General features: G+C 32.4%; 1 protein-coding gene across 7 annotated transcripts in view; it reads right to left on the reverse strand.

The window, feature by feature from the left end:
• The window catches only part of LOC130892099 (cytospin-A-like), a 161390-nt gene that overhangs the window by 61539 nt on the left and 75602 nt on the right, over positions 1-24249 (reverse strand). For 2 of the 7 annotated variants that reach the window (XM_057797342.1, XM_057797341.1), the window contains exon 1: positions 14360-14607. The exons of the other annotated variants lie outside the window; for them this stretch is intronic. The gene's annotated coding sequence lies outside the window, so the exon portion shown is untranslated. Of the gene's footprint in view, positions 1-14359; positions 14608-24249 lie in introns of those variants that run through there. 7 annotated transcript variants of the gene reach the window in all.

The raw sequence follows: 24249 nt of genomic DNA on the forward strand, positions 1-24249 counted from the left end.
TGTCTGACGGTGCGAGGTTGAAGTTAATAATAATATGACGTATTATTTTCCGGACACTGTGTGGCATTTATGATACACACATTTTCGAATAATTTAATAAATTCAGATTTGAAAATCTGCATAGTAATAAACGGTGACGGTCCTCCTTCATTATCAACAGTAAAACATTAGATTTCAGAGCTTAAACGAGGCCGTACGACTTGTGAAGACAGCATCACAGAGGTCGACCGAATGAGGTGACGACTCCAGAAATGAGGAAGCAAATCGGAAAAGCGGTACTGGATGGTAGTCGACTAAAAGTGCGCGAGCTAGCAAAATTAGTAGACATTTGAAAAAGTGCGCATATTAAATGGAAATTTGGACATCAGACAGCTGTGCGCAAGATGGGTGCCGCCTTCGCTCACAATGGAACAAAAGCAGCGTCGTTTGATGTTTCCATCGAGTGTTTGGCAATGTTTCACAGAAATAACGCTGAATTTTTGCGCCGTTCCATAACTATGAGTGAAACGTGGATCCATCACTTCACACCCGAAACGAATAATAAAAACAAAAGACTGAAAACGGAAAACCGGCTTCAATGAATGCAAAGACCGTCCCAACTGCAGGCAAGGTCATGTCGTCGGTTTTTTGGGATGCGCTTGGGCTAATTCACATGGATTATCTTGAAAAAGGAAAAACTATTATCGGCGAACTGATTACAAAATTTGAGTGAAAAAATCGAGCATCAACGGCCGCCTTTAGCTAAGAAGAAAGCCATTATTGCAATGGCCAAAATTAATTAATCAAAGTTTGGAGTGTTACCTCATGCAGCGTATTCGCCAGATTGTCCAACAATGAAGAGGTAAGGTCGGTAGTTAATTGTTATTTTGACGATTTTTATTATAAAAAGATATCGAACTTATTAAACATAGCTGGGAAAAGTGTATAGAGCTAAAAGGAGATTGCGATGAAAAAAAACATATTTGTGTTTTCTTTGTTGAGCCAGGTATTCCTGGGACTATCCTCATATAAACCATTTCAACGAAATGGCTCTAAGTAGGTACAATTTGTGTGGTTTATTACCACTTAAAGGGATTAAGAAACATCCCTTCAAACTGCGTAGTAACTAAGGAATACTACAACACATTGCGTATAATTTTGGTTAAGATGAAATAAACAAGCAAGGAAAATTTTTGAAAATCTAAAAATTGAAAAATATATTGAATATATTTAATTTCGTAATATACACTCGTGGTCAAAAATAACGCACCACACCGATTTCTGCAAATATTTTTTTGTTTAGTAAATTTAAATTAAATATTGTTATTGTTTAACTTCTTTTCAATCATTTTGACGCAATAATAAGAAATGTGTAGTAATTTTGAGTGATTTTTACTGAATAAAAAAATAAAAAAGTGTTTAAAAGCCTTTAAAAAGTCCCAAACATGCTCGATAGGACTTCTTGGTGGCCAGTCCAGGGTATGAATTCCTACTTCGTTTAGGTAATTCAGAACATCAGCCGCAACGTGTGGACTAGCATTATCATGCATTAAACGAAAATCATCACCAATATATGGCCCAAACGGAACGACGTAATTTTCAAGAATGTCACTTATATATCTTGCTGCGTTAAGGGCGGGTCTAGTAAGAGATACTAATTCTCTGCGGGCATCAAAACAAATTCCTCACCAAAACATGATAGACCCTCCTTGGAACGGCTCCCTGGGAATGATACAAGACTGCGCAAATCTTTCTCCTCACCGTCTTCGAATTTGATTACGTCCATCTGGAATGATCTTAGAATGATTCTTGTCTCATCAGTAAATAAAACTTGGCCCCAATTATCTAAATAAATGTTGTCTTGCAAACCTTAGTCTAGCAACACGATGCTACCTGGTTAGCAAAGGTGCTTGGAAAGCTCTTCTGCTGTGTAGACCAGCATTCTGAAGGTGTCGTCTTATTGATCTATCAGAGATATTAATATTTAGGACTTCTCGTAAAAGGCTGTTGAGCTCTACACTTGTCACTTGACCGATTTCTTAATGAATTTAATTGCAAAAAACGGTCATTTCGAGAAGTTAAAACTGAAGGACGTCTTTGTCCAGACCTCCTAGAATGTGAACCGCTCTCTCGAAATCTTTAAATCAATCTGCCAATGGTTGTCTGGTGTACGCCAAACAGATTTGCCACGATAGCTTTGTCCCTGTCCAACTATCTCGGCTATTCTTTCAACTTCACGTTCACTTAATTGCCTAACTCTATTCATTTTTTGTTTCGACTAGTTTCGACTTTAGCACACATTGATTGACTTAATTACTGTTGTCCACAAGTTGGTACAATACTAGAATGAAAGAAACATTAAAATATGCATAAAATTATAATTTTAAAAAACCACAAAAACAGTTTATAAGAAATTTTGCATTTTATCGCTAACATTTAAAATACTTTAACTTTTGGTGATAGAAACAAAACAGAAACCCAGAAGATTAACATTTTAGGTTTTGATATTGAAATAAAAGGTGGTGCGTTATTTATGGCCACGAGTTTATATTAATTGATTCACGTCTCAATTATACGTTGGATAACAATCTGGATTTACTAAATTGTGCTATTTTTGAAACAGTCATGCTGTTCATAATCATAAAAATTATTTAAGAAAGTTGTGGCCTACTCGTCCCCATTATGAAACAGAACATGTGCATTGAATTTGTCTTCATCAAGAACGTTGTCAAAGCGCTCAATCTGTACTTCTAAGGTCCGGCTTACTATTGGTTACCAAAACAAAATGATAGGAGTATTTGCGAAAACTGTTATTCGGAAATTATAATATTTTCAACTCTTTATGTTGCAGCAGAATGGGCCTTGTTCTAAATCTTTATCTGTAATAAAATTTACCAATTACAAGCTAATAATTGATAATTTTTCACTCGAATAACCACAATATTAGAGCTCAAAGTTCCCACAAAACTTGAACGATGATCAAGGAGGGATATAGTGAAAATAGAAAGACGATACAAAGGATTTGAAGACAAAAACATGATGGTTTAATACTGTTGGACCATACTGCGTGGAACAGAAAGGCAAAAAGAAACAAGCACTATCAAAAACTCAGTTCGATCTTTGTTAATAGTAAAAAATAGTAATTATTGGATATTTTGAAAACTAGAACCGATTATAGAAAATATGAAATATTTGGACTACCTTATAGTTTTTAAACCGAGTTCTGAACCGAGTATATTTGTATAATTCTGACATAAGAAATAAGATGTTATAGAGAAATGAGAAGAGAAACTACCTACGTTTATCGATTTTAGTAGATTTGCAAAAAAAATACGTAGGAGTCTTTTAAGAATTATTAACACGTACTTCCCACACAGGAAATGCTCGGCTACAACAAATAAGGTTTAATACAAATAAAATTTCGAGCATAATAGTACATAGTAGAGCCATTAAGTGCGGACAGGCAAAACACCCACTTCTGTTCGTATGTAAATTAATTGGTTTTTCAAAACAGTCTTGTTGATGACCAAATATGGCGAAAAATAACGAGATATTGTAAAATTTTACACACTCACCCACTTATAAGACAAATCACGAGAATAAATCTGGACGAAAATAAACCATTGATATAGAAATTAAGACACCATAATGTTTTTAAAAATGAAAACGGATATCCAATTTTGAAATAAAAAAAATGATTATGTAGAATAAATAACCAGAAACGAGTACGAGTATATATGATATAACAGAATCTTAGTAGAGCAGTATTCCTAATTTAAAAATGTTGAACATTTGTTTTTGACAGTAAATAGATCCCCCGATTTTAAGAGATCTAAAATAGATTATTTTATACATAGGAATCATATATACACCCATATCCACGAATAGGACAATATTGGAACATACGAGGTGTAATCCCAACGTGCATTCTTTCCGGAATAGCTTCCACCAGCTCTTCTGTGGCCCCCTCATTGTCAAAAATGGTGTCTATCTCATTTACCATAACAGAAAGCCAAAACTCGTGTATCAAAAGAGATTTGTTGTACGAAGCGTTTTTATAATGAAAATGAAAGCTTTTGATATATTTTCAGGTTATCTCTCTTTGTACATCGTTTGCAATATCGACGACATCGACATCTTCAGTTTCTCTATCAGTAATAGTTGCTGAAAAAACGTCGAGTACTAATTTCTACATTTACATCATTTGTTGATCCTGCGTTTAAGCATAACTGTCCACAAACTTTTGAACACCTCAATCCAATTTTTTAGGAAATTACAAAAGATGGTGTAGTATATTATTTTTAAACTCCCAATCCCACTGTTCTGGATCCATTTCTCTTCTTAGTCAATTTGGTATTTGACAGTATACTCGATAAATATTTTTATTGTTAGAATATTTGTACTTTTTCTCTTTTATTTACATGATTTTTTGAAATCAACTACTTAACTCAGCCTCGGCCATACCAATGATTACCCAAGCTCGGGCCAAGGCAGAGATACTCAGCCTTGCCAATTCATCGGCCACCCAGGCTTGGGCCAAGGTTGGTTGACCCGGCCTTAGCCTTACCAATGATTACCCAAGCTTGGGCCAAGCCTGGGTATCCCAGCCTTGGTTAGGGACCCAAGCTTCGGTTGTTCGGTCACATACGGCGTGGTTAGAAAGAGAAAAATAGAATAGAGAAAAAAAGGTCAATTGTGAACCCATAAAGCTTAAATAATTTAAGTGTGAACATCAGCTCTGTGAGTGAGGTTAACGATAGTGGTACAGTGTTTAATATTTTTATTTAACTAATTAACTGATATTTTTATATTGTTAATTCAGTAAGACTAAGATTAAATATAGAAATTTATGTTTGCTTATTTTTAAAATCAAAAAAATCGTGTTGAATAGAAAAAAATAAAGAAATGGAATAAAGATAAAGAAGAAAAAGTTATGTAATGAATAAGAATAAGTTAAGCTTGTCCCAGTCCTTGCAGTTAAGCTTGGCCTAGTCCTGGCATTTAAGCTTGACCCAGCCCTGGCATTAAGGCATGGCCCAGTCTTGGTGACCAAGCTTGGTCCAGTCTTGGCGACCAAGCTTCGCCCATCGTTATCATTACAGACTTGTACAAAGACTGGGCCAAGTCTGGCTTACAAGCTTGGCCCAGAGTTCTACATGAGATATTGATGTACACGGTTCTGCTTGGCGTTGTTTAAAATACGCAATACTCATTTTGTTCGTATAATTTTTACTATGCACATTCACGAAATTCACAGTAATTAAAAATTCAAAATTACCATCTAGCGACGCTAGCATTTTTTATAGACCACGCAAACTTCTACAACATTAGCGTCCGATAATGATTCATTACATATAAAACATGTAACAGTTCCTGAACCTCTGTATACAATACCGTATATGAGTGCCTTCTAGTCGCTTTCTCAGCGATCTACTCCGAAATGGTCGATTTTTCACATTTTAATTATTAATAATTTAAACACCGTAATAAAGATGTATACAAAAATTCAGCTCACTAGAAACTTTTCTGAAGATTGGGGTTTAGAATGCCTAAAATGACTGGATTAATATGAATTCAGCCCCATAACTCCAGCAGCTTTATGTTTCAATTTGCTATTATTTTTTACATTTAAGCTGTAACACTCATTCATTCCGAAATAAAACATAACTTTTTTCAATTAAACAAAAGTGCAGTATAACAAAACAAAAAAAGTGGAAAAGAATGAAATGGCAGCTACTGTACACAACACTGAAAAAGCAATTTCAATAATTATATGATCAATTACAATGAATAGATCGTCTATATCAGCAATTACATGATTATCCTATGACCAGAGAAAGGGGAAAAATTATTATAAAGAAATATTCTTTTATTTGTTAAATCTGAGCATATATTTACAGAAATATAATTCTTTTGGGCTTTTTTTCAAAAAATTTTGCGTTAAGGTTTAAAAATATCTTGCAAAATATTAGGAAATTAAAAATTCCTTCTTATCTTCTTAAAAGACGATCTAGTATTGTTAGTCTCATCATCATAATCAACTTCAAAATTGCATACATACAATAAAACTAAACCAAGCTAAAGTGATTAAAATCCTATAAAATTTGTAACGCTTCTCAGGAACATAAAACACATGTATAGTAACACGTGTTCTAACAGATATGTGACTGCCTGAAGCAAAAAACTCTTCGTATTCATTTTATAAAGAGCGAATGTATTAAAAATAAAGGCAATTAACCAATTGACCGACTTTCGAACGGTACGTTAGCCACAACTTATTAGTTATAACGTTTCCTGTATTTAGAGTCAGACATATGTTTTATAGTACCTACAAGGTGCTACGGTGTAGTGAATATACATTTCACTTACAACACGTTCAAGTGTCACATTTACAGTAAATGAGGTCAGTTGCTTGACTGCTTAACATAAGTATAACTTTATTTTATCTAGAGATTTAATGAAATTGACTAAAATCACACAATCACAAGTCGATAGGGGGTGATTTTTACATAATTATCAAATTTATTTTCGGTAACATTTGGCTTCATAACAGAAAGTTATTTACATGAATATGAATATAATTTCCCACCGATCTATTAAAGTGGATAGTCTCTAACTTGAACCTCCTTAACTTGAAAACCTCTCCAAATCGAAAAAAATTTTTATCCCGTGCGAAATCCTCTCTAACTCGGAAAAAATCAATGTAAAATCACAAGCTCTGTAATTCGAAGTCTGATCGACCGACATTTATTTTTCAATATTTAGCCAAAATAGCAAATAAATATATGTACGTATGAGTTGGCGTTGGTACTTAGATTTCAACTACTGTCATTGCAGGTGCTAAGAGAAAACTAAAATGTCTGAGCATTCCTGATAAAGTAAAGGTTATTGAAGCTGTGGATCGAAGTGAAAAGAATAAGCAAGACATAGCAAAAGACTTTGGCATTCCTAGTAGCACATTGTCAACGATTTTGAAAATAAAGACGAAATTTTATCTCGATTTTACGAAAATGACTGAAGTCGTAAAAGAAAGAGAGAGGCTGAAGAAGCCACGATGAAATGGTTTAAGCAGTGTGTCGGCGAAAATTCCAGAATTTCGTGACCAATCTTGCGCGAGAAACCTGAATAATATGCAAAAGATTTAGGCTGTTATAGTTTTAGAGCTAGTAACAGCTGGCTGCGGAAGTTTAAGCAGACGCTCGGCATTGTTTTTCGTAAAGTTTGCGGTGAGAGTGACGATGTAAACAATGACACATGTGACTATTGGAAGCTAAAACTGCAAACCATAATAAGAGAATAGGAGTTTGATGACATTTTCAATACCGATGAGCTAGGTTCGATAACTTTTTTAAAATTATGTTACAATGAAGTAATAATAAGTGTACAGATTCTCGTGCTCTTTTTATGTAATTTTAGGTTTATTTTACAAGTGTCAACCTGACAGCACATCATGTTTTGATGGAAAGCACAGCAAGGAATGAGTTACAGTGCAATGTAAGTGGTACTGAAAAATTGAAGCCGTTTCTAATTGTCAAATCAACAAAACCACGTTGCTTCCGAGAAGTGAAATCTTTACCAGTTAAATATAGATCCAACAAAAAAGCAAGGATGACGGACGAATTGTTCACTGAATGATTATTGTCGAAAAGCAAATGAAGCAATAAAAGCGAAAAATTTTACTGTTTATTGATAACTGCAGTGCTCACAAAACATTACCGCCTTTAAAAAATATTGCTATACAGTTTTTACCACCAAATACAACTTAAAGACTGCAACCCCTTGACCAAGGAATCATTATAAATTTCAAGTGCTTTTACCGAAAGGAGGTTGTAAAAAAATGAAGAAAAACAAAAGTCAAGCATTACACTTCTATATGCAGCTAGGTTCATAGATAAAGCATGGAAGAGTGTTAGTCAAAATACTATCGCCAATTTCTCAAAAAAAGCAGGTTTTGCAGATACAACAAAAAATATATTAATAAAAAATAATATCATTTCTTTATATGTTTGATTATTTAACTAATACTTTTATGTACCGGGTGTCCCAATAAGAATGGCTCTCGGCCATATCTCGGGAGCCGTTTATAGTATAGCTTCGGAAAAAAAAATTTATAACAAAAGTGAGCTCGAGAAAAACCTGGAAATTTACAGAGTTGTAGGTCCACCGCCAGAGAGCGTAATTTAATACCAAAAATTATACAATGAATAATTTACAAATTTTGCCTAATTAAGATGCATTCAAAATTTAGTCTATCTCTTCAAATAAAAGGCGGGATCTTTATTATGAAAAAACGCCTGTAAGTCCAGTTCTACTTAACCTATGTATGCAAACTTAGTCTTTTTGAAGAGAGCTCCTTTCTACTAATGTAAGAGGAATACGCTAGAGGGCACTATTTATTTATTTTTTTAAATCTAGCTATCCTTGAAAAATGTTGAATGGAAACATGCAGTTTTAATTAAGGAATATAAAAGTAGACCAAATTAGCAACAGAATAGCGAAAACCGCATGTCGATATCTTTTTCGTATTACGAGATATCCTAAGAAATGTGTAAATTTTAAGCATTTTCCTTTAAACATAAATTACTCCGGGTTGACTGAACGGATTTTAACATTTTTTGATTCCTCAAAATTGTCTTTCCTTGTTCTATTAATAATAGTTCCAATTATTATGTCAATATTACTTATGTTGTCATCAAGTCTGGGCCAATAACGGCTTCCAAGCTAGATCCAGAGTATGACATACTTGGCCTATACTGGGCTCATCATAAAGTCCTATATGGGCAAGTGTTCTTGAAACCGGACATTAATAGATCTCCTAGTTTTCCCAACATATTCCATGTCACAATAATAACAGCTTCTTTCTCTGTTTTATTTATCATATTCCTTTTGCATTGTTACTTCATCTTTGATATTACTAAGTGTTGCAATAAAGGCTTTGATCGTTTATTAGAAGAAATTATTTTAGAACAAATTTATAACACAATAAACCTATTTTAATCTAGGGAAATAAATTTTTGTTACAGCAAATCCAACAAGAAGACACTTACAAATTTAAAGATGAAATTTGTAATTGACAGCCTGCATATAAATAATTTTTTCTTTCTTCGCCGGGATGAAAAGTTCGCTCTCTCCCGAGAAGAACTTTCTTTTTCTCCCGGTATCGTAATAACGACTTTTTTATCCAAATGTTTACTCTCGATGAGTTTGCTTCACACGAAATTTGATATTTTTAATGAAAATACATAATTGAAATTAAAAAAATTAATTTAGACGATTCTAGTGATAGTGAATTAGAATACGTAAAAGACGAACGTTTCATCCCGGCGGAAGAAAAAGTAGTATACGCACCACGGGACAAAAGTAGGGCATCCTCGCCCGCGATTTTCTACAAAAATGCTCTACTTTTCTCCCTAGGTGCATAATGTACTATTTTAACACATACGCCAGAAGGTGTAACTAGTTTTTAAACGCACAATTCCAGTGGCGCACTAAGCCCGCCAGAGGCTCGGGGCGGCAAAGCTGATTGAGGCCCCAGCTTGAAAAAATGTAGTTTTATGAGCTTTTTATTCAGTTCACATTTGTATGTATTAATAAGTGTTTATGTTTATGTCGTTAAAATCTGGAAGTGAAATTTAAATTCGACTTAAATTATTTAGGCTAAATAAACATATATAGATTTTTACAGTATGTGTTTTCGTGCCTTCAATTTACTGAACTCGTCAATAACTTCTGTAAAATCGATTCCTTTTGAAATTTTTCTTTCTATTGAAAGCACGGCTAGATTAGCCAGTCGTTCTTGACCCATTGTAGTTCGAAGATCATTTTTAATCAGTTTAAGTTTCGAAAAACTCCTCTCGCATGATGCAACCGAGATGCAAATGGTCAAAAAGTATAAGCGATATACAGGGTAACGCTTCACTGAAGTCCCATTTTATTATAAATTAAAGGATTTCTTGTGCTCTCCATTTGGCAGCAACGTCCATACTCGTTCGGTGGCACATGCCTGCGGTACCTTTCCATTTCTTGGAAAACTTGCTCCTTGTCAAATTCACCATAAATTTGTATCATATTGTCAATTGCTACAGTCAGAGCGTCATCTGAAGCTTCTAGCAAAAACTTTGTTTCAATAATTTGGAAAATATTATTGATATGTTTATAGCCCCGTATCGTGACGACAATTCCTGTATAAATCGGTCTATGCATTCATACATTGACCGACGTATTTCTTCTTGAATTGATAATCGAGTATCATGAGCTGATTCACCCGGCATCGTTCTTTTTATCTTCCTTCTTCATTTCTCGATGTTGATGTCCATGTCATTGCATTTTTTAAGACAAAAGTTACAGCATTGTCTACAATCGTGGTTCGTTCGGTCACTAAAATACTTTCTGCATAAAATACTGAATATTGTAAATTGTGATTGGTAGGTATTTAATTATACATATTTATGAGCTACATTATAGATTTATTACAACGAATTAACTCGACAAATAACATAACTGTTACCAGATGACAACTTTCAGCAAATTCTTTTTATAGTTACCAGCAGATCAAATCGGCCTTCAATGATCCCTCGAAAAGAACTTGTGTACATTTTAGAAGATGCTGGCGCCATGAATATGAGTAATAATCGAAAAATATGTATGATTTAATAACATGTTATAGTGTAACTGTGATTTTATCTGTAAGAGGAAGTTTTGAGATGGATAAGTTATTCTAGAGATAGATAACTCAGTTGAACAGTTATAATAGTGAGCATAAGAAACGTCAATCTCGCTGATTCCAAATCTGTTCAGGATAAAAAAAAATTGAAGATTTTTTAAATAAATCCGACCATCTACACAAGATTGTTTGAAGTACAAAATAAATTATTAACGTAGTTTTTAGTAAAGCCTGTATATATTTTCTGTGTTTCATAATGTATTAAATTGAGGAATACTTAATTCAGTACTTTCACAAAAATATTCCCAGAAAAAAGTCAAGAATGAAACTTAATAATGTACAAGAATTTCTTGCATATCTTGCATAATATCCCAGGAATTTTATATCACTAATTACGGTCTTTTTTTAGTAAAACAAAAAGTTTCTTAATTGTCTAAACTGCAGTTTTGGATTACGTATAAATCTTCATAAGTTTTTCTACAGTCACCGTAACCTCTCATCATAATTAAAATGGAAAATAATTTATGATATTTTATACACAATTAATAACAGAAAAACCAACTACTTTTTCGAAATATACACAATTTTTTAATAGTTTTAATTTCAAAACGACTGTAGATTTAGAACTATTAATTTATTTGGTCTTTACAGTTGTTTTATGATTTAATAGATTCTAAAAAGCTGAAAATATATACAGGGTGTACTATTAAAAAAATAGTTTGTTTTAGAGTAACGGTGCTTCTCTAATTGACTTATGCAGATGACCTGAATGACTTTAAAAAACATTTTTTGTAAATCATATAATGTAGGGATGGTGGCTAATGTTATTTTTTAAGTATTGGAAAGGTTTAATAATTAATAATAAAAGTTATTAATTAAATACTGCTAAGTAACAAAAATATTACTAGAATCAATCTTTTTAAAGTGCCCATTTTTGGCCAAAATGGTGTTGGATATATTGAATTGTAGGTGATAGCTAGACAAATTCGGTTTTTTAGCTTTTATACAGTGTCATGCCATGAACTTATGGTGGATTCAATAAGCAAAATTTTGACTTCAAGAAACGGGGAACGTTTACCAGAGCTTCCGAAATCAGTGCATACCCGCAAAAATGTATACCTATCAATATCAACAAAATCAATGACCTCAAGTCGAAGACTATAAACCTGCAGACAATTTATTCAAAAGTTTATGACTGGCCAACTATCGATATGAATTGTTTAAAAAACAATATTTGGAAAATGTGTATGTATATATATTATTTGAAAAATAAAATATTAATAATTTGAGAAACAACACATCTCCAACTACAAATTTTACGTAGATTAAGCTAGTAAAGCTGTATTAGATATATCCAGGAAATAAGTGCTTTTTACGTGCAAATTATGTGCTGTACTTTTTTTTGACCTCCTGTAGATTTACTAGAAAAACAACATTTAGAATGCGCTGCTCATACGTGTGAAGTTGACAGAGCATTATTCGAAAAAAAAAATTTAAGAGAAAGATCCTTGCATAGAAATTCCGTGCTCCTCATGTGTTGAATTAAAAAAATTTATACTTACTTATTTTTTCTGAAAAAATTAAAATCTACAAATTACCGCAACGCTAGTCAGCTAGCAGAAAACTATAGCTCTATCAAGGTAGCAGTGTCAAATTAGCAAAAATCAATAAAAAGTACGCAAAATTTATAGCTTTTTTGTTGCTATTTAGTTACTGAAAACTCAATTTTGTTGCTTAAGCCATTCGCAAAAAATCGCAATTAATGCTAAATTCATATAAAGCTAACATAAAATTTCGATAAACCAATAAATAAATATCGAGTTAACTAGTGATCCAAAATTTGCTGCTAATTTGTTGCACACACACATACATACAGACCATACGGACATAATCACGGAAATATTCAGAGAAGCTTCCTAGGACCTCAAAACGTCGAGATCTGTTGTTTTCAACAAACGGGATAAAAACAATAACTTCCCGATTTTTGGAAATTTTCAATATTCTTAGCAAAAAGTTAAAAAAACCTTTCGGTTTTCTTTCTCCAACGATAACAAACAAATCAAGTAATTTCGACCAGACTGGCGGCGCTCGACGTGGTTTTTCAAGGTTAAGAGCTGATAAGTTTTTGAAATCGACAATCAATCAAGACTTATTCCAAAAGGACCACATTTAAAAATCGATTTTGTTGCTTATTCTTTACGTCCATTTGAACATTGTTCAATGTAGCAAACTAAATCTTCTCTACATTTTTGAAGCTAGCACGTACCAGGAAACAATTTTAGTACTGATCGAAAGGATCGGCCGATTTTTAGTTCCTATTTTGTAGCTCACTCTTAAGGCTAATTTAAATATTGTTCAATGTAGCAACTAAATCTTCTCTACATTTTCCGTGCAACAAGTCGAGTTCAAGCTAGCACGTGTCAAGAAAATTACTGCTAGTATAAAAAATTTGTCCGGTCTCTTTTTTTCTAATTTTCGGTAGTACTTACTTGCAGCAACAAATTTTGGTTCGCTAGTTGCCTTGATATTTTTTGATTTTCAAAATTTTATGCTAACTTTATATGAATTTAGCAGTAATTGCTAATTTGACGCTGCTATCGTGATGGAGCCGACAACTAGCTAAAATAAATTATCGTAAAAAAAAACAAAATAAACATATAAATTACGTGCTCTTTATGTGCTAGTTAAATTCTTTACCCAAAATTTTTGGGCCTTTTTGGAAATAGGAAATTTTGAAGATTCTGCTCATTTGTGTCTAGTGAGGAGCGTCATTATATCAGGAATTACTTGAAATTAATCGAAATGCGAAGTATACAAGAATTACATTACATGCTTCTAAGTGCTTTTCGCACATTCTAAATGTTGTTTTTCTAGAAAATCTGTAAGAGCACAACATTTTTAAATCCAGCCCATAACTAGAACATAAAATTCCTGAATATATCTAATTCAGTTTTTCAAAATTAGCTCTGCTAGCTTAACCTAACTACAAATTTTTTAAATATCAAAATAAAAATATTTTTTATTAAAATTAGCTTACCAAACTACTGTAGACACATAAAAAGTTTACTTTTTTTGGATGGTACATATATGTATTAGGTTTTTACCCCAAATTGAAACTTTTCTGACTTCAAGCCAACTCACATACTTTGAACTGATGTTTACTGAACACATTTTATAACATTTATTTCTAACATTGTACTTTTATATTTTCAAATAGTTTATCAAAAATATACTTTTGAAGATTTATTTGATGTTCAACACATTTTAGCCATTTATAATGATACCATGAAATATTTTTTCACTATAATTTGTTGTTCAAATGTGTTTTTGAAACGGCATTAAAAATGAAATAAACACATCTATATAATACTACTTTGATTAAATTCCTTTATAATGTGGCACATTCAATCCACTTTTCTTGAGAAATATCTCAGAAAGTAGAATTCTTTTTGCCCAAATATTTTCACGTAACGTTCGTGCATAATTAATATTTGAACATTTTTAAATCGAGTTTGTATTAAGTAACATAAACATACATGGGTACGAATGCAGAACCAACAAATACCAAGTTGCAATTTCAAAACAAACAACGTCACAATATTTACAACATCGCGTAAAAAAGTAGGTAGCAGAAAACAGGTATGGCAAAGATATAAGTGAGAGAGAGAAATCCTTCTTTTGAATAACAACATAAGAAATTAAATTGAAACTACTCACTCTGTAAATGTACATATAAACCCTAATCCTTATGCCTTCCACACAAAAAACACTCAGTTTCTTCGAAAGATAAATAAATTAATAACATCACAATCATGTAAGCGTCAACGGAATAGTGTAACGACCACAACCACCTTGCACACACCGAGTATTATACGTTATTCGTTTGTTATTTGAAATTGTGGTATCAGCAAAATCCAGCCAGTCGAACGACCACGATGAAACAGAACGTTAAGTCGATGGTAAAAAACTCGTGGTGGGGATCGGTGCAATGTAGTGTATGTTGGGTAGACGACATCAGTGAAACGGAGGTAAAGAAGTTCAATCGAAAGCAGAGACGGAACGGCCAATCAACAATAATTTAGATTATGGTATATTACGACTCTACAATGGACTAAATATCTCCTAATGTGTTATTAAGATATTTTCGAAATTTTAGAGAAAAAAATTTTTGCTTACAAATCAGATAAAACGTTTATTGTACAGATTTATTAAAAAATATTAAAAACAGGCAACAAAAGATACCTAATTAATTTTTTCTTTTTTAAAACACATAAACAAGAGTTATTTATGCAACAAGTGAGAGAATTAATACTTTTTCACGAGTAGAACGATTTGTTTTTTATTGAGTCGTCTCTGAAAAAAAACGTGAATATTATAACGAGCATGGAAAAAATATATTTATATTCCCAAAAGTATTACTTCAATTTTTTTTCTTAATAACATAGTAAGCACAAAAATTATTTAATAAACAACAATAAACAAATTAACTTATAAAATTTTTCGGTAACGATTTTATTCGTAAAATAGCAAAGGATAAATATCCAATTGTAACACGGAGAAGAGGTCGACCACGAAAGACAATTTAGAGCCAGGATGAGAAAATATATCCAAGAAGGAACAGGCCTATTATAATAAAAGAAAGAAAAATATTTTGTTTCTGCTCTTCCAAGTACGATATCAATATACTGAGCAAATGTAGTACCAAGACCTTTGAATGTTGCAGATCTTTTAAGTACAATATTAAAAATGCGACAATTAATATGGATGGTGTTAAGTTTCATAGAATAAGGTATTACGATTGGAAATGTTAAGAGGAAGTAGAGGTTCGAGTCGTTTAGATTAGAGTGAGTGACAATCACTAATCTTAAGTATATAAAAATTACTTTATAAAAAATTATCCTCAAATTTCAAACAAGTGAAAGCAACAATAGAGATACTATGATTTATGAGTAAATAATAACCATATAAACAACTATAATTGACGAGAGAATATATAGGTTAACACTAAGGCGACTGAGTTTCAAAATAAAAAAATTCTAATCGAAATCAAATGATACAAGAATATCCTTAGAAAAGCTTGAAAATATTTTAGGCATTGTAGGAACAAATTTATCATAATATACTGAGAAAGTACTACAAAGAGGTAACCTAGTTTATTAACCTCTTACGTTATATTTTTGCTTTTAAGTCCATCTCTGTAATTCAACATAAACTCTCAGACTTAACATCCTTATAAAGAACGGATCGGCTGTATTCTGCCGTCTGCTATTGTATGAATCTAGATTTGTTCTGTTTCTTCCCTCTTCAATGGCTTCAAGGAGCCATTTATTCCATTGAAAACCTTTTCCACCATTAATTCAATGCCAACTAAGATTTTTTTATACTCACAGATCAAGATAGAGAGAATACTAATTGAAAATCTTATATTGAAGTCGAAAAGGACATATAGACATATAGTTAATTTATTATTCAAAACCCCTTTCTGTACTGCCAACCAAAGCTTTCTTCATTTCGACAAGATTTACATAATGATCCACACCTTTATTTTTTGTCCAACCTCCTAACCGATGAAATATAATAAATGTAATCATTGTGACTAGTTGAATTTATCTTTTAAATTCAATATTGTTCCTCAGAAGAATGTATTTGAGTTGTACGTATGCAGCTAAATTCAAATCCTTTCAATCCGACCGTCCAAAATTACTTTTCTAAGAAATTTCCAAATATTTTTTCACATAAACCCAGGATCGCTAAACCTTTTCTATGCTAAAATTAGATACCGTGTAGGCGAATTAAATCTCTACCTTCCTGAATGCCTTCTTAAATATTCTCAGACTGGGCCATGGGCAATAAAAAGCATCAAATTTATTACCCAGCTTACTACCAAAACTTTGTACATAGCTACACAAACGCATCCAAATCTCAAGACGATTCGGGTGTCGTTATTATCACACCAACCTCCAAACATATGTCCAAAGATCCTCCTAGCCCATCTAATTTATCTGCTGAATCTTTACAATATATGGAGCTATACACATCGCTTCGTCAGACGCACCCAATCACCTCATACTCATTGATTCACTTAGCTCAATCCAAACTCATCAAAAAATTCACACTACAAATTCCTTGGTAATGAAAATTGGTCAGTAACGTCTATACCTATAAATACAGGGTCATTCACGGGAACCGGATGTTTTTAAAGTGGGTTGTAAGGGGCACTCATGGGAAGGAGGGGCATTTTAATATCCATTATATTTTGCCATATACAGATAGTTTCAACTCGTCCTGTATATAGGAATTTTTAATGAAAAGCGAGAACTGTGTTGGTAACTAAGATGATTCAGTGTCATCTAACATGGTCATTTTTAATTTTAGGGTAATTTTAGTTAGGAGATCAAAATGGGATTTCCTTGAAATACTTTTCCTTTTATTACCAAAATGGGACAGTTATAAATAAACTTCTTCACATATAAGTACTTCTACTTTTTTTGTTTTAAGTAAATTTTATTTTGTTCGTGAAATTCCTTATTATGCAAATTTCATCACTCACGGATTAAAACGTTAGTTTCATCACATGTATTATAAATATCTAGTCTACAACTAATGCAGGTAAGAAATACATTTTCTAATTTCTCACGGCGGAAATTGGTGAATGGTATGCAACCTCTTGACGAAATAAGTAAGAAAAAACTGGCAGTTAGTTTCAACCGTGATAATTTTAAAAAGTAAGATTCTTATTCTCTTTTTATGAGTTAACCTCGATAGGAGATTGCACCTCGTGTTGATGAAGTAGAAGAGAAAAAGCACGCCCAGGAATCTTATTATTTAGTACGGGCACAAGCCTAAAATATTAACTATATTAGAAATAGACTTTACATTTTTAAGCAACGCGAATAAAATATATGATTCCAAAAACTGTGCAAATGCAAATGAATGTTTTTTAAAACTGGGACAGTTATCTACATCGAAACAATCTTAAGAGATTGCATTTCATTTAAAAAGATTTGTGAGTATTTCTTTTGGAAGTATTAATAAAATTTGAATATTTTAAGTATGTGAACATCTGGTAAGAAAAAAAAAGAACAAAAGCTAAGGGATGATCAGAGAGCGAAATAAACAAGACGAAATGAAGTATAGACAAAAAGATCGGAAGGTAAAGGTAAATCGATGACTGAAAAGACATAGATAGAAGACATATATAGAAGACATATAAGAACACAGCTTAATTTGAAATCTTATAGTTTTCTTTTGTATACGAGGGCTGTTTGTTGGAAAAATGACTTTTAGAAGAAAAATACACCACTATATTTTTCTACAGTCAGGCATGTTTCCAATGTTCACGAAATAAGTGGATGTATCGCATTAGCTTGCAGACTGTCAGCAAATATGAGGTCCTCCTGTATATTTCTTTAGCTTCATTAGGTTTAAAAACTGATGAACCATGAACTGAATGTATTGATACAAATTGGGTCTGCAATGCATTTATATTTTGAGTATTTCAAAAAAAGACGATGGATAGTAGCAGTAGTATGTAATGTAATGTATTTGACACAATAGTAACTATATTTTATAGTAATGCAAAAATAACGACTTATTTTCATTTTAGTGTTTCAATTTTTTTAAACTACGCGTTTTCTCCGCCAAGTAACAGATAGTAATCTGGGGGAACTAGATAAGATGAATATGACAGATAAGGTAATGAATCGTAACGCAATTGGGCTCATAACAAATCCTTTCTTTTATACACTTGAAATTAAAATGTGTTAGTAAACAACATATCACTGACCAGTTGTTTCCAAATATTCAATAAAGATTACGTCTATGGAATCTCCAAAAACTGCGTCCGTGACCTTATTGGCCGACAAAAATGGTTTTAGCACGTGCCTCGGATTTCATTGCTTCGATTGTAATTTTGTTTCTGAGGTAAAACTTCACTTCTTCTCTTGTAGCATATGGAGAGAAATATGTGAACATTTTTCCGATTTTTTAATGTCAGCATTAAGCAATCGCGACACGTACTTTGTACATAGTTTTTCATATAAATGGTTTTTTGCAAAATATTGCATATGTACGTTCATTCGAGGAAATCTAAGTACAAAGATACGGATTTTATCAACCATTCCTAGAATGGTTAGAGGACCTAAATGACGGTCCACGATGTTCAGCACCGAGAACTTTCAGGATAAAATAAACGTGATTATCATGGGTTTCTTTAATAGTTCTTCCACGTAAAACAAAATGTTTAACACTTGAAAGTTTAGTATTAAAACTAGTATATATGTCAGATTTATGTCAAATTTTGACATGTGACATTAGAAACATGGAGGAAACTAACAATATAATCACCAAAGCGAAATTATCAACCTTTAAAAAGATACTCTTCCGATAAACCATCCTCATAAGTCCATATTTATGATTTGTAATAATTGTATAGATTTATTTTGTAGTGAATAAATTTTCAGAACGTCCAAATAGTTTTCTGATTTTTATATTTTGTATTTGGATTTAAAAAACTTGAAATTTTTACAATTAAAAGCATGGTTTGTTAACGCCTGACTTTTGATCTATAATCAGAATAATGTGATGTTTGTCCTACATAAACAGTATAAAAAATCATAATATATATATATATATATATATATATATATATATATATATATATATATATTATATATATATATTATATATATATAATCTCAATTTTTCTTTGTTTTCCATTTTTTTTTCTATTTTAAACTATTGTATTAACAAGTCACTTACATAAATTGAAAATAAGTGTTAAATACTTTGACGTTTATTTATTTATTTATTTTAACGTTTCTCATTGTTGCTTAAAACACTGTTGAGTACTGTTTATTTTATTTTATAAAAGCTGTGATTGAATTAGAGTTCAAAACAAGTTTTGTATTTTGTCCAGTTTCAATACTAACAAATAACGTCTTAAATAAAAAACCAGACAATTTTATAGAAAAAGTTTCAGATTACAAAGCCGATTTATGGTTATGTCATTGTGTTAATAGATGGGCTTCAAAGATAAAATATTGTTGACAAAACGTCCCTAGTTATTTAATGATATTCGATACCTCTTTTTCTTCAAAATCAATAATTTTCATTCAAATCAAAGCAAAATCACTTTCCCGTTATCGAATCTTCTACTTCCGTTTCCTACCCGAATTCAGTATGTAGGAAAGAAGGTGTATATATTATAGTAATTGCCATAACAACGTTGCTTTCGTGATATGAACAATAGTAGAATCGCAATAACGCAGAGTTGGATTCAGTATAACTTGTCTAATTTAACTTTGTGAGATAGCAAAGAGATAAAATAATGATTGTTCGAAATCTTGGACATATGGTAAGAATATGCGTACGTAAAAAAGGATGACTTTGCATGTTCACCCTACAGAGCTGGGTGTACCGGGATTTTGGGTGACATACCCTACCGAGCCTTGTATTCTCTGTAACTGTGAAGCCTCTGCGCAGCCAATTCATCCATCTAATCTTCCTCTCTATTATTTCAACTATTTTCCAACTCGAAGTCTCCCGTTTCTACACGGCAGATGGATGCAAACAAGAGCCGGTGTGCACTAGGCTCTAGAGCTTGCAAATATGTGTATATTGTCGAATCAGTACGGACTTTGATATTTCTTCTACTTTCCAACTTTTGTCGAAGTCTTCCGATCGATACCGCAGATCGATACATCGTTTTAGATTAGAAGACGTACGTTTTTTTCATTGAAGTTTAGCTGGAGGTAAACAATTCGAGCACTCAATTTAAGTTTCGTTGTATTTAATGAATAATTCAACTAATTGTAATAATAAAAATTCATTCATTTTTAAACAAATACACACATCAGTTACTCAGACATATTGGTATGCCAAATGGGTATTTGAAGACCTTTAGAATAATGTGATACAACATATTTCCATTTAGTTAACACGCTCCCATAGATGACGTGAAAAATAAATATCGACGGGTTTCAGGATTTTTTCTTAAAGTTGCCGGTTTACCGAATAACGATTTTTTTCCTTTAATTTTCATCATACTGTATATGCAAGATCCGTATTAAAATAATTTAAAAATTGATAAAAAAAAAGTAATAAAAACTAAGTACTAAAAGCATTTATTATTATATAAAATAATTTTTTTAGAATCTGAGGTTAACAGCTAAAATTTAAAAAAAATATGTAGCAAGATGATTATCTATATTATTTGAAATAAAAATATAACCAATACATAAGCATTGATGATACACGATTGTATAACATTATCAAAGAACAACCAAAAATAACTTTTCATTCTCCTGGAGATGTCATCTTTGCGTTATTGAGCTTTTGTAGCAGCATATTTGTATAATCACTCATCAATTGACTCTTTGAAAATAGTTCATAAAAATAATCAAGTTTGACCGAACATCTGTTAGTGTGCGTTCACATTGGCAACGCTCAAGCGGTGAGCGTCGAGCGATGCAGCTGCAGCGGTGTTAAAAAATATTTCTGGCTATAGACTTTAAATGAATGTAATCACATTGCAAAAGACCATCGCATCGCGCCGTTCGAGCTTCGACCTTGTTCGTTTTTTGAGCGGCATCGCCTTTGTGGTGCGTTCACGTTTATATTTTTATTCAGTATGGAGTCGAAGTGCGTAGTTGTATTCTTTTGAAGGCGATGCTTGATTTTTCCCAGAATGTAATCAAACGTTTCCACTGACATTTTCAAAAACTGAAAAAATCTTATTGGATCACTGCGAAGTTCATGATAAAGGTGATGAAATTCGCCATAAGCAAGTCTATTTCTATTAAGTTCATGAACGCCTTGTATTTTTTTGCTTTTCTTTAAAATTAGCCTTCGTAGTCGTGTACTTTCTATAAGTAATAATCGTTTGGATAGCGAATTCATTACATCCTTACCTAACTTTACCTAACCAATTTGAACAGGACAACGCGTGTGATGACATCGCTCGACGCTCACCGCTTAAGCGTTGCCAATGTGAACGCACCCTTAGTTTAGCCATAATAATTGCCTTGTCCTCTCGAAGTTGTGAAATTTTTGGGGAAAAACTATCAATATCGCCGTGCCAAATAAATTTAGTATTGCTAGGTGATTGTATAAAAGTTGTATCAGTGATATTTACACTTTCGGAGTTGTTATCGCTATCTTTACTATTTTTACATTATCATGCATCAAGATATTGACATCATTTAAGGAATCCGTGCTATTCAATTCAAAAGATATGGAGGTATCAGAATCTTTATAATCTGTGCCACAGTTATCATCACTGTCATTGTAAGGATCCACCTGCATATCATGAAAATACCAAGCTCGTCTTCCAATTCTCTGTCAAGTAGTGGTCGATAAATTCGTATGATTTATGTTGGAACAAATACATCCTACAAGGGTATATATGTCCCAATCCAACAAAAAAAGATTAAACAATGCATAAAAATCATTTCATTCTTACATAAATGTTACATACAATTTATCTTTCCTTGAGTAATTAGAAACACGCATAATTTCTATTAAAACACATGGAACAAATAAGTTTTACTTGCATGTGCGAAGAGCATGCTTACATATATGAACCTTTACCAAGTTTGAAATAGTTACGTGATATTAATCGAAGCTCTTGTCGTGAAATACTGACCACAGACTACTGTTTAGTCCTATTCCAGCGCTCTAAAAGTTGGATAGGAATCTTGACGTTTCCAGTTCAGAATAATAGGTTGGTTTTTATTATACAAGGGTCGTTTTTTTGAGCCTCCGATAGGCTATACATACAAGACAAATCATATAAAACAATAATTTTATTACCAAAACATTGGCACAATTACGATTACTTTTCGACATAATCACCGAAGAGATTGAGAAATTTGTCATATCTGTGGACAAGCTTTTCAATCCTCTTTTCAAAGAAAGTTGCCGCCAATGAATTCAAGTAGAGTACTAAACAGACCCTAAAACTTCTGGAAATTCCGTAGACAAAGCAGTAATGGCGAATCTGCGGTTTTCTCCAACCATTCTGTCAACTTGTTGAACCAAGTCGTCTGAAACGACAGATTTGCGTTCTTGGCCCCCTTTTTCATGCACATCATTACGGCTATCTTTTAACTTTCGACACCATTCATGCATAACACCATCACTCATGAAGTTTTCCCCATACACACGATTCATTCTCCGATGGATTTCTGCCGCAATATCGCCTTCAGCCTGTAGAAAACGAATCACACTTCGCAATTCAGACTTGGCGGGAGCATCAATAATGACGGACATATTTACGTGAGTGTAACACAACGCCGACTGACGCCTGAATGTCAAAAATGGCGGAGTGTGTAGAGCGGGCCTCGTATTTAGTAGATATTCATCTTATAAACAAAAAATTATACATACAAATCTAATGCGTAAAAACTAATGTTTATAGAAAGATAGCGAGGTGGAGTTGAAGCTATGAAGTGATAATTTACAATTGCTTTATTTCTTGGGTTCAATGAGTCAAATAAAATGTGAAAGCGAATAATTTGAATTCCATATTTCCTTTCTAACAAAAGTTGTTGATGGTGAATATAAAATAAAAGTTCGAGTCAATTTTCCTAAAGAAACTTCACTACATGACAAAAGCGAATTTTAGACAAAAAATTTTTGAAAAAAAATAAATAATCTATATAAAATTCCAATATAAAAAATCTGTCATAAAATAGGATGCAGCCGAAGGCGGCAGAACCTAAACAGTGCGCCCACATAATCCCACAACAAAATCATTTTTTGTTGTTGTGAGGATAATTACAATGTTAGTATTTCATAGTGATTATTTATGCAAATGTACAAATTGAATAACAAGAGTTCAATAAATAATGTTTTTTAAGCGTCAAGGTTTCTATATTCGACCGACAACGCTCTACCACAGAGTGATCTCAATAAATGATTCTTTTTGATATATTTAGTTGCTGAGATATAGGGTGTTCAAAATTTTAAATCAAAATAAAAAATTTGCAATAAAACAAAAACATCTTCAAATTTTTTTTTCAAATTTTATGACCACTATGCTACTTAATAAAGTAATATTTTGACATAAACAAACTTTGCAAAAATTTAACCAGCAGCGCACTGTCAGGGTTAGCTGTCACTTTTATCCCCCTATTTTTTACACCACTGGAGCAAATTCTTTTTTCAATTTTGTTTTAAATTACCTAATTTTTTTTATTTGAAAAACTAATAACCTTTTATGGAGCTAAAATGAACGGTAATTAAATACTACTCAATATTTCTAAATTATAATCAAGTAGGCACGTGTCATATTTTTCCACTCTATTGTATGAAAAGTTTTAAAAGAAGTTTTATATCCATACAAATTGGTCAGTGTTCAAGCATTAGAACCTAGAGGTTTTCAGGTGCGTATGGAATTTTCAAACAGGTATTTACAAAAGTGTCGTGAAAATCGAAATTTTACGAAATATGTGTTGTATACCAACTAGGCAAGATTTACTAGGAAAGGAATTTTCAACTCTAGAAATAGTCACGTTTGGGATGAGGAAAATCCGCACTTAGCTCGTGGAAGGGGATTTCAGCATAAATATTCGGTTAATGTGTGGGTGGGTATGGTTGAATATTGC

This window comes from Diorhabda carinulata, chromosome 3, assembly GCF_026250575.1.
Source record: "Diorhabda carinulata isolate Delta chromosome 3, icDioCari1.1, whole genome shotgun sequence".
NCBI classification, from domain to species: domain Eukaryota; kingdom Metazoa; phylum Arthropoda; class Insecta; order Coleoptera; family Chrysomelidae; genus Diorhabda; species Diorhabda carinulata.